The sequence below is a fragment of the Polypterus senegalus genome, chromosome 9, assembly GCF_016835505.1.
Source record: "Polypterus senegalus isolate Bchr_013 chromosome 9, ASM1683550v1, whole genome shotgun sequence".
Lineage (NCBI taxonomy): Eukaryota > Metazoa > Chordata > Cladistia > Polypteriformes > Polypteridae > Polypterus > Polypterus senegalus.
The window spans coordinates 130717911-130732117 of NC_053162.1; the positions used below are offsets into that span (position 1 = coordinate 130717911).

At 41.8% G+C, this 14207-nt stretch overlaps 1 long non-coding RNA gene across 1 annotated transcript in view; it reads right to left on the reverse strand.

The window, feature by feature from the left end:
- Positions 1-9989: 9989 nt before the first annotated feature.
- LOC120535788 overlaps positions 9990-14207 on the reverse strand; it is a 60106-nt gene continuing 55888 nt past the window's right edge. Inside the window, exon 3 of the long non-coding RNA XR_005634972.1 lies at positions 9990-10273. This is a non-coding gene — a long non-coding RNA (uncharacterized LOC120535788). The remainder of the gene's footprint in view (positions 10274-14207) is intronic.

Here is a 14207-nt window from a genome sequence, read left to right on the forward strand (position 1 = left end):
AATCTACAAAGGTGAATTTGCATTGGGAATACTGTAGTGCAACTGTAGCTTTGGGGGCTTTGCGATATAGAGAAAGATATCTTCAAAAGATTTCACATACCTAAGAAGGAATATAAATAAGAAGGAACACATATAATGAGAAGGTGCACTTTACTGTGTAATAGTGCAGTGATTAGTCCTCTTTGAACCCTGGTCTGGTCATTGGAGTCTGCATGTTTTTATTGTATTCTAGTTTCCTCCCACATTCCCAAGACATAATTAGAAAAAACAATCCTCTGGCTTTTAAGCCTTCATCAAGTGCGTGCTGAAAGGGAGTAACAAGAGAATATACACCATGGAGTGTAGGGAGTTAAAAATCAAGAAGAGATAACAAAGATAGAAGAGCGTGAAGTAGAACCATCTGAGAAGGCAGAGTATGAGGTTAAAGGTTAGTCAGCCATTCAGTGCCAGGTTTCAAGATCTACCTCTGTTTAACTTTATTTTCATATTCATAAACCTATGTAGAAACGTGTAATTGGTGACTACAAATAGCTCAGTATAAGTCATTGAGAGTTGTACATGAAAATGCCAAAAGTCAAAGAAACAATTAAGTGTAACAATGAATTTAATCCAAAACAGAATTAAAGTGAAGGTGAGGAAATGTTAACAGTCTTATATCTTAAAAATTTCCAAGATTTTGATTTTTCTTAAGTAAATAATATGTTCTGGTATTTTTACTTTAAACCAGTTGAGCAGTCAAATTAAATAAATAGAACAATTACAGCAAAGAGTGGCTTCTCATTTTAAAAATATTTAACATGGAAACCAGTAGCCACAAGCTTTGCCAGGACCAATGAGAGGATAAATCACATATTTTAGTGTTGTCAGGCTGGTCAGCCCAGGAGGATCAAACAAGTCGAAATGGCAGCAGTTAGCCACATTTGTGTTTTTCTCTGCTTTATTACTATTTTGTAGCTTTCCGACCCGATGGTGAATCCGTTTTTGGATTCTGTGTAATAGAACTTTAGAAAAACATGTTCATATTCAAATCGGTTGATGTTGGTGAAATAAATATGAAGCTATGATCTCAGAGTTCGGTCTGATGCAGAAGCAGAAGCTTTGTTGATTAATTTAGACCTCACATTTCCCACTGTGCTGTAACTCTGCTTTAGGGATGCACCACCATTGCCTCTTCATATCACTTGGATCTTGGATTCAGTTTCCTGCTGAAGTTATCTACATAAGGAAAAGTTTCTGTGTTTTTGCAAGTGTTTGATTTCTGTACTTTCTTTTAAATCTGAAATTCTAAAGACAAGGTGTCAGTTGTACTGGAGAAGCTAAACAGGCATTGCTTGAGTCTATATAAGTGTATGCTCTGCAATGGGGTAGGATTGAGATCAGTTCTAGGTTTCCATTACATTGTTTTCTAAAGCAGTTTAGAAAATTCATGGATAGATGGATAATGGACAATACCAATGAAATGAACTCCATTCAAATTGTGAAATATATTACTGCTGCTGCAGGAAGATTATTCTGCAAGGAGCTCATGAACAAGCCTCCATGACATCAAACTGCTCATTTTAAAGAGGAAGGCTGGCATTAAGTGATGGTAGCCATGGATTCCTTAAGCACATGAAGATCCCCCTCTGAACAAGATAACAGCACTATGTTTTTGATTTCTCATTTGCCTTCAATACCATCCAACCATCCCTGTTACGAGGCAAGGGAGATATGCAGGTAGATAAGCATGTAGTGTCCTGGATAATGGACAATATGTCAGGCTCAGAGAGACTCAAGGACTGCCTCTCTGATGTGGATGTGAGTAACACTGGAGCTGTCTCCTTTTCTCTTTACTCTGTGCACCTCAGACTATAAATATAACACAAGTTCATCTCACTTGCAGAAATTCTCAGAGGATTCTGCACTTATGCTGTGTATTGACAAGGGAGATGAGACAGAGTATAGGAGTCAGATGGGGAACTTTGTTTCTTGGTGCAAAGAGAATTGTTAGCACCTTACAATTAGCAAAACTAAGGATCTGATTATTGACTTTCACCACAGCAAAGAGCCACTATATCTCGTCACTCTTGCGGGGTGTGGGCCACTCCTACAAGTATTTGGGGTCCACATCAGTAACAATCTGCACTGGTCTAGTAACACTAATACACTATATAAAAAGGCCAGAGCATGATCTTTTTTCTTGGGAGACTGCATTCCTTCATGTGCATAGTGACATCTTTTACATGTTCTGCAAGTCTATGATAGCCATCCCAATTTTCCATGTTGTGGTATGTTAGGCTGGTAAAATCACTTCAAGAAAGACCACCAAAGAAACAAGATAGTTAAGAAGGAAGAGTCCACCACTAGAAATACTCTCGACCAATTCAAGGTAACATACCTAACCACTACTTTCTCTACTGTTCTTTTTCTGGTTTTCTGTGGTGGCAATCTACGCCACCACCATCCAATCAAAGCACCGTGCTGTCCCTGCATTGATGGATTGAAGGCCAGAGGTCTATATGACCATTATGATCAAGTTCTTCCATGTGAAGCCTGAAAATCATGAGGACTGATTGAGATCATTTATATTAGGTAGAATGCCTAGAAGGGGCTGGGCGGTCTCGTGTCCTGGAACCCCGGCAGATTTTGGTTTTTTTTTCTCTAGCCATCAGAAGTTTGTTTCGTTTTTTCTGTTCTCCCTGGCCATCGAACCTTACTTTTATTCTATATTAAATAATATTGCTTAATTTTGTTTCTTTTTTTGTCTTCCCTCATCCTGTAAAGCACTTTGAGCTACATCTTTTGTAAATGTTGTTGTTGTTGTTGTTGTAGGAAAGAATGAAAAGAAAACTGAGTGCCATTATGAACAACTCTGCACCTCCTCTCTCTTACACACTGACACTAAGGAGTTTCAGCCAACAAATTATTCAGCAGTAGAGTGTCAGGTAATGCTACTTGGATACTTTATACCAATGGCAATATGCCTTTACAGTATAATGTCTTAATGTAACTGTCCCTGCTCTTTTCATCTTTTTTCTTATTTTTTAATTCTTTGTATGTATCTGAGGAGGGTTATTATAATATTTATTGAGCTTCTTTAAAAAGCTAAATTTCTCTCTTGGAACAAATAAAGTACTATCTCTCTATCTAAATCCTTCTATTGTTTTATCAAGATGGAAGCACCACGTCATTCACCAGATGTGGCAAGTACACATCACAGTGCACAAATACTTCTCTTTAAACAAGGCCCTTCAGCCTAAGGTAGAGCATGATTTTATCCTTAGGGAGAGTTGGCTTGGTTTTTGATATTTATTGGCCAATGCCTAACTAAATAAAATCAAGAAAATCTCCAAGCATTTTCACAGCACCAGAATTTTAGTTAAAACTCATTTGTCTGTAGTGTTAGTACATGATTTTAAACAGGGTACAGAGCAGTCACACACATCATTTCTGGACAAGAGTCTGCATAACACTGTTGGAAAGCAGGAAGCATTAAGAAGTCTGTTTTAAAAAGGTGCCTGACCCCCTATTAACAGAAAAGCGGCCAACAAGTGGCAGCCCCGTGACCCAAACTGGAGAAGGTGGGAACTCATTTCCTATTTAGGGGTGAGGGGGTGGTGCACATTGTCAATGATTAAATGATTGCTAAAGGTCAGGATAGGAAGAGCCCGAGGGATTGAAATGTTGTACTAATTTTGTAAAGTGGTTGGTTCCTAAGAAAAAATGGTTGAATTACAATATACTTTTGAAGCTGCTCATGCCGAAGATCTGGCAGAATGTACTGAGATTTAAAACCAGCCAAAACAAAATTAAAGCAAGATTAATTCTGAAAATTAGCATAGGAACCACAATCTTCATTTTTTCCACAACTAAGTTTTTTATCCTAACATTGCTTTTCACATTTAAAAATGACATGAGCCTGTTACAGCATCCTCTACATCCCAAAAATCTAAAGCAACCTCATTTAACGATTTTCCATATGTATTTACCTACCATGTCTCCTACAGCTCTGATGCAAAACCCACCACAGTGGAAATTCATAATTGTAAACATTGCAATTCAGGTTTCAGACAGCGGTGAGTCTGCTTTGAGTAATTTCTTTGACATTCTATTAAGCCTGGTGTGCTATCAGAGTAAGCGTTTTAACTCGTTTCTGAACATGTCATTGTTGTAAACATTATTTTTCCTGTGTTTGAGACTTTGTCAGTCAATATTTTCTGACAATTTTATCATTTTTAAACTGCATTTTGCCTATTGGATAAAGATTGGAATGGAGACACACTTATCTGTCTGTCTTATTCTCACCTGGACAAAGCTGGCAGCACTGTGCGGATTATGAAATTTTGGTTTCTCCAGTGCTTTCAGTACCATCCAGCCATCCCTGTTAAGGAGTAGATATTCATGTGCATAAGCCTATGGTGTCAAGGATAATGGACTATCTGTAGGGTACAGTGTGTAAGACTCAAGGATTGTGTTTCTGATATGGATATGAGCAACACTGGAGAATCCACAAGGAACACTCCTGTCTCTTTTTCTCTTCAATCTGTACACCTCTGACTACAAATGTAATACCAGGTCATGTCACTTGCAGAAAGTCTATGAGGTGTTTTGGAGAAGACAGAGTATATGAGTCAGGTGGAGAACTTTGTTTCTTGGTGCAGATAAAATTTGTCTGCAACTTAACATCAGCAAAACCAAGAAATTGGTTATTGACTTTTGCCGCACCAAAGAGCCTCTATGTCTGGTCATTATTCAAGAAGTGAATGTAGAGGTAGTGCTCTCCTACAAGTACTTGGGGGTCGACATTAATGACAGGTTGGACTGGCCTGAGCAGGTTCTTTTTTCTTAGGAAACGGTGGTTCTTTTATGTAGATAGTGACATCATTCCGGCCAGTGCCTTTTTCTACCCTGCAGTGAGCTGGGCTGGTAACATCACTTCAAGACAGACCCACAGAATAAGCAAGCTAATTAGAGGGATAGGCTCCGTTATGGGGCACACTCTGGACACCATGAAGGTCATAGCATAAGAGAGAATTAAAACAAAACTAAGTGCCATTATGAGCAATGATGTGCATCCTCTCTTTGACACACTAACACTGAGGACTTTCAGCTAATGAATTTTTCAGCAGAAGTGTGTCGAGCAACACAAATGGGGCTCCTTTATACCAAAAGTAATGCATCTGCATATACCTCACAGTGACTGTGGCAGGCAAGTGAGAAGTTTTCTATTTATCTATTGTCACAGATGGCCGGGATGCCCCTTCACTGTATAGACCGGGGGAGCAAGCCTGGTAAGGACAGTACCTCCGCCGGAATGCTAGATGGCAGCCCCCCTGGGTTGCAGCAGTGCCTAGAACTCCTGCAGGGCATCATGGGAGTTGGAGTTTGGTGCAGCCCTCTTGGGATCCGTGGGCATTGTGAGGGAGTGCTGTAGCTGCTGTTGAGCCCTACAGAGAAGCTCTTCTGCCACGCCCAGAAGTGCTGCCGTAAATAGGTCATCAAGCACCTGGAGCACTTCTGGGTGCATTATAAAAGGAGCCAGCAGCCACTACTCCAAGAGCCAAAGTCGGGAGGAGGGAGATGAAGCTTGCCGAGGAGGAGTGGTGGAGAAAGAAAAGAATTATTACTGTGTGGTATGGTGTTCGGGACTGTGTTGTGTACTCATGGGAATAGGTAAGATGTTCTCCAAACGGGCAGAAAAAAGGAAATAAAAGCCCTGTGTACTTTGAACTTGTGTCCTGCGTTTGTCTGTATCAGGGCTGGCCTTTACACTATCTATCTATCTATCTATCTATCTATCTATCTATCTATCTATCTATCTATCTATCTATCTATCTATCTATCTATCTATCTATCTATCTATCTATCTATCTATCTATCTACAGTATCTATCTATCTATCTATCTATCTATCTATCTATCTATCTATCTATCTATCTATCTATCTATCTATCTATCTATCTGTGTTTAAGTAAAGCCAGTTTAGAACAAACTGAAACTCAGCCAATTGCTTAATCAAATGATAATGAAACTGATGCATGTGGCATTGTACAACCAAACCATCATGATTTGTCTGATGAATTCGGTCATCTGAAGATTCACCATCGTATAAGTAAGTAACGCTACGGAGGCTACAGACTTCCCTCACTCACATACATCTATAACACAGATAAAAAATGAAATTTTATGGACAGGTCTCTCCTGACATGATACTCTTGTACTTTCAGTTTTACTTCATGATTCATCTTCAGCTACCATATTTTACATCATGAATCCCCTCGAAGATCTTTCATATTAATTTCCCTTCAATTCCAGAGAGTCTTATTCAGAAGTTGAAACTGGAAAAATCTCTTGGAACTTTTACTTTTATATTTCTCTTTTGCTGAGTTTAAAGCATCATTACTACTCAACACACCTTTTAATTGGTAGAACTTCCCTACTATCTTATATGTACATTTTTACATTTTTAATAATGACATCAACATTTGGCAGACATCAACATTTGTAGACTATCAGGAGTATGACCATCTTCCAGCAGCCTGTGTACTGAATAGAGCTCATCTCAACAACTTTACTGAGTATACGGCATGGCTGTGACCTAGCCTCCTAGAAGTGCCTTCATTTTATTTAGATGCTGAAGTTATGCAACAAAACACAAAAAAACAAAAACTTAGTTATGCAAAGTTCACTGTCAGAAACAAACTCAAATAAAATTGAATGGATAAACTCAAAGAATGGAAGATTTGGTTTATAACAGATGTGTGTGTGAGTTGTGTGTGTGATGGTTATTGCCTTGCATTGACTACAGAAATCTACCTCCTCTGTGGCTCTTTTGTTATCAACAGAAAAAAGACCTTTCTTAATGGGGACTCTTTCTGCTTCCTTTTAACTGGGTGCGACGGCACACCATTTAACTTGAATGCACATTACAGAGTTCATATTTTAGCAGACATAGATGACAGTTCTTTCAGCTTCACATCTACTCTGAATGTTTCGCTGGAATTGTGAGTGACGGAGAACATCTATAGCCAGCAGCAATACATTGTTCATTTTTAACACTAGTTCAGTCATAGCTTCAAATGCCAAAGTATGACATGGTTTTACAGAATGCTTTTTTCCTTAAAGATAAATAAATATATGTAGGTGGCACATCCATGGTATACAGAGGCTTTGAAACAAGCTGTCAATTGACATTAACTCAATAAGAGTTTAGGACTGTGGAATGAATAAGAATGTCCAAGCTAGGCTTGTCTGTTTTCATCAAAACCCAACATCAGTTAATGATCTGGTCGCCTATCCATTGTATTTACAAGACTTCACCAAGAGTGTTTTGAAAAAATGTCATGGAGGCAGGAGAGCAGCCCATGTTGATTCCAGTTTGTCCAAAGGCTGTCAGAAGGCTAATGGATCTCTACTAACAAAGCTACATTGAACATATTGTAGGTAGGCATTTTCAGATACATAGTGACCTTGAACCACTGCTCAATTGTTTTTTAGCATTTCAATTAATTTCCTTACCATGGCAATCTATGACAGTCTGTTTTGATCTCTTCATCACAAATGAATATAGCAGTGGAGGCAAAAGAGATGAATGTTCTACATTAAACATCCACATCCTTGAAGAAAAGTTGTGAATTGTTGGCCCACATTTTAATATATTGCTGCTAAAGCACTTATAACTAAACACTTTATACCAATAAAATAAACAAACACTAATTAAAAGATGTTAAGTCTCTTCTGGGTTACGATGACAAAGAATAACTTGTTTAACTTGGCAGCAAACAATATAAAAATGGCAGAAGAATGTTAAGTCCTCAGGCAAATAAATATGTTTAATAGCTCTGATATACTGTGTGCCAAATGCCTTTCCCAAAATTCAGTGGGAGAAGTGCCAGAACCAGTCGCGATTGGTCCACAAGTGCATCACAGAGCGCAATCTCACGTACTCACACTGGCCTGATTAAAGAATGCCAGTAAACGTGGTAGCATGTTTTTGTAAAGATTTCAGACAGAAAACACCATGGTCAGAAGATGAAGCACAGTCAATGTGCTAGGAGGAAAACTTCTACCTAAACTTTAGCTTTTTTGAATGTCCTTCCTTTTTTATCTTGTTTGCTTAACGTTACTGAAGTCATTAAATCTAGAAACAATGCATTTGTTTGCATTTTGTATCATATTACAGATTTTATTTAGGCAGACTGTGTCAGAGCTGGGTCAGGTCACAATTGGTTAGTTATTAGGTATGTGGTTTGTGGGTCAGGTTGGTTTTATTATTTTTACTGGGTCAGGTGCAGATGTATAAAATGAAACGTGCACAGCACACCTGAGCATCAGCCATCTGCACTAAAATGCCCATCAAGCCATTCTGACAAAACTACATGCTCTATCACTCCCTAGGAGACCTAGTACCTCCTTCCATGGCCTGATAATTGTTCACAAATTTAAATTATTAAAGAAAAACACTTGATTTACCCTTTGAGACTTGACTAAATGTGGTGGGCAGTTATTGATCAAGTATGAACATAAAAAATGCAACAGAAGAAGAGATACAGAATGTTCTTATTTGTATATGCTGAATGACCCCCTGTCGAATTTGTATGGAACCTTCTAGTTTGTTTTTGTTCAGATGTAATTGGGCATCCTTGAAGAGAAATGACCAGCACTGTGACTCCTAGCTTCAGAGAACTGGGTAGAAATCCTATGGAGTTTATACATTCTCACCTGTGTGTTTGTTGGAAGGGGCTCATTAGTGAGATTTGCATTTTGCAATTTTTAATTTGCCTGCCAAATTAATTTTAGTGTCAGTTTTGTGAAACTGTGAATGAATTGAAACTTACTTGTTTCACTCATCACGTTTTGTTAAGAGTCACACTTGAACCTACAGTTTTATGTTTTCAGAGTGAACACATTAGTGATCTGCTGTCTAAACCAGTTGATTCACATAAGGTAACTCATAGACATATAAATGCACAATGGCATCTTTTCCATCTTTTTGTAGATGGAAGTTTGTGTCCTGACTCATTTATGTACTTAATATTCCATCCTTGCACTATACTATTTATTTGGCTTTCCTAATATATTCCTATCTAAGTACACTTCATATAAAGTCATGACCATGCAGTGTAGGATTTGGACTTTACCAAGAATGGGTCTTGTCTCCTCTCCTTTCTTTTCCTGTCTTCTTCTCTTCATGGTTTTCACACACATGATATCAAGGCACAACTGAAGTGTACTCTGGAACAGTTTGAAACAGTGTGATGTTGTTGGGATGTGAATTAGCACCTCCAAATCCAAGGTCACAAATGGGTGTAAAACTGATTGTGAGACTGACCAATGAATTGGTGTGGTGGTGGTTTCACAAATGTTCTATTTGATTGTGGTAATGAATCATGAAACTATCATTGTGAAGGATTGCTCCCACCCTTCACACAGTCTCTTTGTCACTATTCCATCTGGCAGAAGGTACTGTAGCATCCAACACAGTTCTGCCAGGTTTGACAGCAGCTCCTACCCCTTGGCTATCCTAACTGTGAACTCTGTGCTTCTCTCCTGATTTCAGATCTACCTCTAGTAGCTTATTTATGTGCAGTACATTTGTTGCAAATGTTACTACTGTTGTTTTTTTATATTAGTAGTAGTTATTGTTATTTTTTATTTATTAATATCTATTTCAAACTATTCATATCTATTCACTTAGCTATTATTTATATTTATTTAATTATCTAGTTATAGTGTAGTATAGTTCATTACCTGTCTTGCCCTGTGTTTATGTATATGTTACACCATGGTCCTGCAAAATGTTATTTTGTGCTACTGTATGCTGCAATACCGTGTATGGATGTTACAACAATAAATCGTCTTAATTTGACTAGATTGTCATTATCCAAATAGTGACTGAACAAACAAGAACATGACAGTAGGTGACCATAGTGAGGTTCCTGGGCAAGGCTCCCATGACAGGATGCCATGGATTTCTTTTAAATAAATGTTCTAAAGTCACACTGCAAAGCATTCAGTGTATATACTTTAATGGCAAAAGAGAGGAGTCAAATATAGGGTTTAAGTGCCACGACAGTAAACTCCATTTAAAGATGGTTGTTAGAAAATGGTTGGAAAGAAAATATGCACACAGGTACAAAAATATGGCTGGTCCAAAAGAAAGAAGTGATTCTCTCAGCCACAGATATGGAATGAATACCTATTTCTGACGGCATCCAGGTCCTTAACATTATTATTAGCTTCAGCTAAGGATGCAGAACTGAGGTCACTCGTCATACAGCTGGCATCTCTCTGACCTGTAGGCAAAAAAACAGATTAGATTAGATTGTGTTGGCAGCAGAATCCCCTCTCGACTCAGGGTGGTATTGCTTAACTTTTCAGAGCACTGAAGCACACATGCTTAAAGATATATATTTATTTTCATTCTGTTGGAGAGCAGGAAGCGAATTCTCTGTTCTACTTAAGCCACCCTGACTGGACAAAGAGATGCTTAAGCTTATGTTGACATACAAAAGAAAACAAAGGTAAAAAGTAGTAAATCTTCCTACAGACTGTAAAAGGAAAGTTAGAAACTTAAAGTTCACAACTCCTCACACGATTGAAGCTACGCCTTATTTTAGGTGAGGCTAAAGTAATGAGAAGTCAAACAAAATGGCTAATGTCCTATAACAGAAATATATATATTGTAACAAGAGGGGACCAGAGACGTAGAAAGGTTTGGGGCAGCCACCCGTTTAATTCGGTTTCCCGGCTGCAAAAGTCTTTGAGGCATAATTAACAGTTGTTACACAACAGAGTCCAAAACAGAACTGCCTGCCTAAGCAAGGCAGTGAGCTTTATAGCACAGAGGGCGGAAATGATGTCGTCCTCTGGGCCGGAACTGGAAGTGACATCATCCTTGGGGCGGAACCGAAGTGACCTCATTCTTGGGGCGGAACCGGAAGTGATGTGTCCTTCCTGGAAATGGCGGCTCCTGGTGGGATTTCCCGGGTAAGACCTGCAGAGAACTCAGAAAGAGCGTCAGTGTACCCCGCCCCCCCCTGGGCAGATGTATAAACAGTATTTCCTAAGCCCTTCAGCTGCTTCCCATGCACACGTGTGTGACAAGACTCCCCCCTCAGCCCAGACCCGTGGGTGGGCGACCTGCACCGAGAGGTCGTGGGCCGGGAGAGGGCATCGGCGTTGGCCTGAAGAGACCCCTGTCGATGAGCGAGCGTATACTTGTACTGCTGCAGGTCAAGAAACCACCTCGTGACCCGTGGATTCGCCTCCTGGTGAAGGGCCATCCACTTCAGAGGTGCATGATCCGTCACCAGAGTGAACACGCGACCCAAGAGGTAGTACCGCAGCTGAGTTACCGCCCATTTGATCGCCAGAGCCTCTTTCTCCACCGCCGCGTACCTGGTCTCCCTGTCCAACAGTTTCCGGCTCAGGTACATAACGGGGTGTTCAACACCGTCGACGCTTTGGCTCAACACGGCACCTAAGCCTGTGTCCGAAGCGTCCGTCTGGAGGATAAAAGGAGAGAGAAGTTAGGGGAGATCAAGATAGGTGCTGAAGTCAGAGCCCTTTTAAGTCACTGAATGCAGCCCCGCTTTATCAGACCATACCACCGTATTAGGAGCTCTTTTCTTTGTCAAATCGGTCAAGGCGCTCTCGGAGAAGCGAGGCACAAACCGGCGGTAGTACCCGCCAAACCGAGAAAGGATTGGACTTGCCGCTTGGTTTTGGACGGGCCAGGCCATTATGGCTTGCAACTTGGAACACTGTGGCCTCACAGTACCCGCCCACTAGGTAGCCCAAATATTTGGCTTCCCTCAATCCAAAGAAACATTTCTTGGGGTTGATTGAGCCCGCCTCTCCCAGCGTCCGTAATACTGCTGTGACCTGCTGTATGTGTTCCTTCCAGGTGCTGGAATAAATGACGCGTCATCCAGATAGGCAGCACAGAGCGAGTTATGGGGCGGAGCACTTTGTCCACCAGGCGCTGAAAAGTCGCAGGCCCGTGTAACCCGAATGGAAGGACACGATACTGCCAGTGTCCGCTAGGAGTGCTAAGCGCGTTTTTCCTTCGGACTCCGTTAAAGGAACCTGCCAGTACCCCTTTGTCATGTCAAGTGTAGTCAAGAATTTGGCTGGTCCCAGTCTCGAGGAGGTCATCCACGCGAGGCATGGGATAAGCATCAATTTGGAAACTTGGTTAAGCCGGCGGAAGTCATTGCAAAACCTCCAACTGCCGTCAGGCTTAGCAATCAAGGCGATGGGACTGGACCAGGGACTACTACTTTCCTCGATTACTCCTAGTGCCAGCATTCGCGATTTCCAGTTCCACTTCTACTTTCTTTGCCTCCGGAGTCTGTAGGGTCGCTCACGGACGATCACCCCGGTCAGTCAATATGTCATGCGCAATCAGAGAGGTCCGACCGGGTTTTCACTTACCACCTCTGGGACAGAGCGGATAGCTGCTTGAGCTCTTGTTTCTGCCTGGGGATAGCTGCTCGCCGAAATTAAGGGAACTTACTTCAGCGAAGAGAGCAGGGCTGTCGGAGGAGGGATCGGGATCCCTCTCCTTCCACGGTTTCAGCAGGTTTACATGATATATTCGCTCAGCTGGTGGCGATTGGGCTGTTTCACCAAATAGTCAACCAATCCCTTCCTTTCCTTAATTTCGTAGGGGCCTAGCCAATGGGAGCAGTTTAGAGTGAGAAGTTGGTACCAATACCATGGCGATCCCCGGTTGGAACTCCCGGAGAGTCGTGCCACGGTCATAAAGGCGGGCCTGTGCTGATCGTGCCTCCTCTATATGACTTTTTAGAATCGGTCTTATTGCATCAAATCTACGCGCAATTGGGCGATATATTCCAAAATATTAGTGGAGGGCTGTGCCTCCCCTTCCCAGCCCTCTTTTAAAATATCCAATAAACCCGGGGTTGTCTTCCGTACAGTAATTCAAATGGAGAGAACCCGTAGAGGCTGAGGAACTTCCGATATGCAAAGAGGACAAGGGGGAGGAGTTGGTCCCAATCCCTCCCATCCTTGCTGACTACCTTACGTAGCATTTGCTTGAGAGTTTGATTAAATCTCTCCACTAGGCCATCGGTTTGAGGATGATACACGAGGTCTTTAAATGCTTTATTTTCAGTAACTTGGCAGTCTCCTTGAGCGTTTCCGAGGTAAAAGGCGTTCCTTGGTCCGTCAGGACTTCTCTAGGAATGCCTACTGCGAAAAGACTCCTACTAGTTCCGTGCAATATTTTTGTGGTAGCGGCAGCGGAACGGCTTCAGGGAATCGGGTAGCATAATCCACGAGGGCGAGTATATATTTATATCCTCGGGCTGAGGGTTCTAGGGTCCTACTATGTCAACCCCAATCCTATCAAGGGAACGTCAATAAGGGGAAGGGGAATCAGAGGAGCACGGTCCCTCCTAGGAATTTGCCGCAGTTGACATTCCGGACAGGAAACGCAAAAGCGGCGAACCTCCTCGTTAATCCCCGGCCAGAAAAAACGGAGCTTAATTCGCTCTAATGTTTTATCGGGCGAGATGGCCTCCAAGAAGGTGGGAGTGTGCTAACTTCGCAAACCTGCCGCGGTAGGTCAGCGGGATTAGCAACAACTTCGGACCTTCCCCTCATGTTCAGCGACCCGATACAACAAATCATTATCAGCGACAAAGTGAGGTCCCTGTGGCATGGGCAAATGCGTGCGTTGGCGTTAACGAGAACCACTGCATTCTTTATGTGTTTCAGAGAGTCGTCATTCCACTGTTCTCTCTTGAAAGAAGCGGCGTCGCTCTAAACTGAAAGTGCAACTCAGAGAGCGGGTCGGTCTGACCTCAAGGCGGAGATTCCTCCCTCGCTGCGGGCGCTAGTGGATGGCGTAGTAGCCCGCGACGGTCCGGGAGTGTCTTCGTCACTCTCTTGGCCTACCGCCCCACTCCCTGTCGGCTGATTACGGTGTGGAAGCAGCTTGAGCTGAATCGTTGTCATCTATAACGAGGCCATAAGGTTTTTGGGGAATGCTTTCTAAACTAACGCCGTTACTATCAGACCAGTCTCGCCCGAGGATTACGGGAAACGGAGGATCCGGATGCACCGCCACGGTAAGCTGTCGAAGGGTTCCTCCGAGACATACGTAACACCGGGCGGTATTGTATGCGGATATCTCCGTGTATACATTTTAGACTGGTCTTCTTTTAATCCACTGTTGCGGTAGAATAAAGCGGCGAGCAA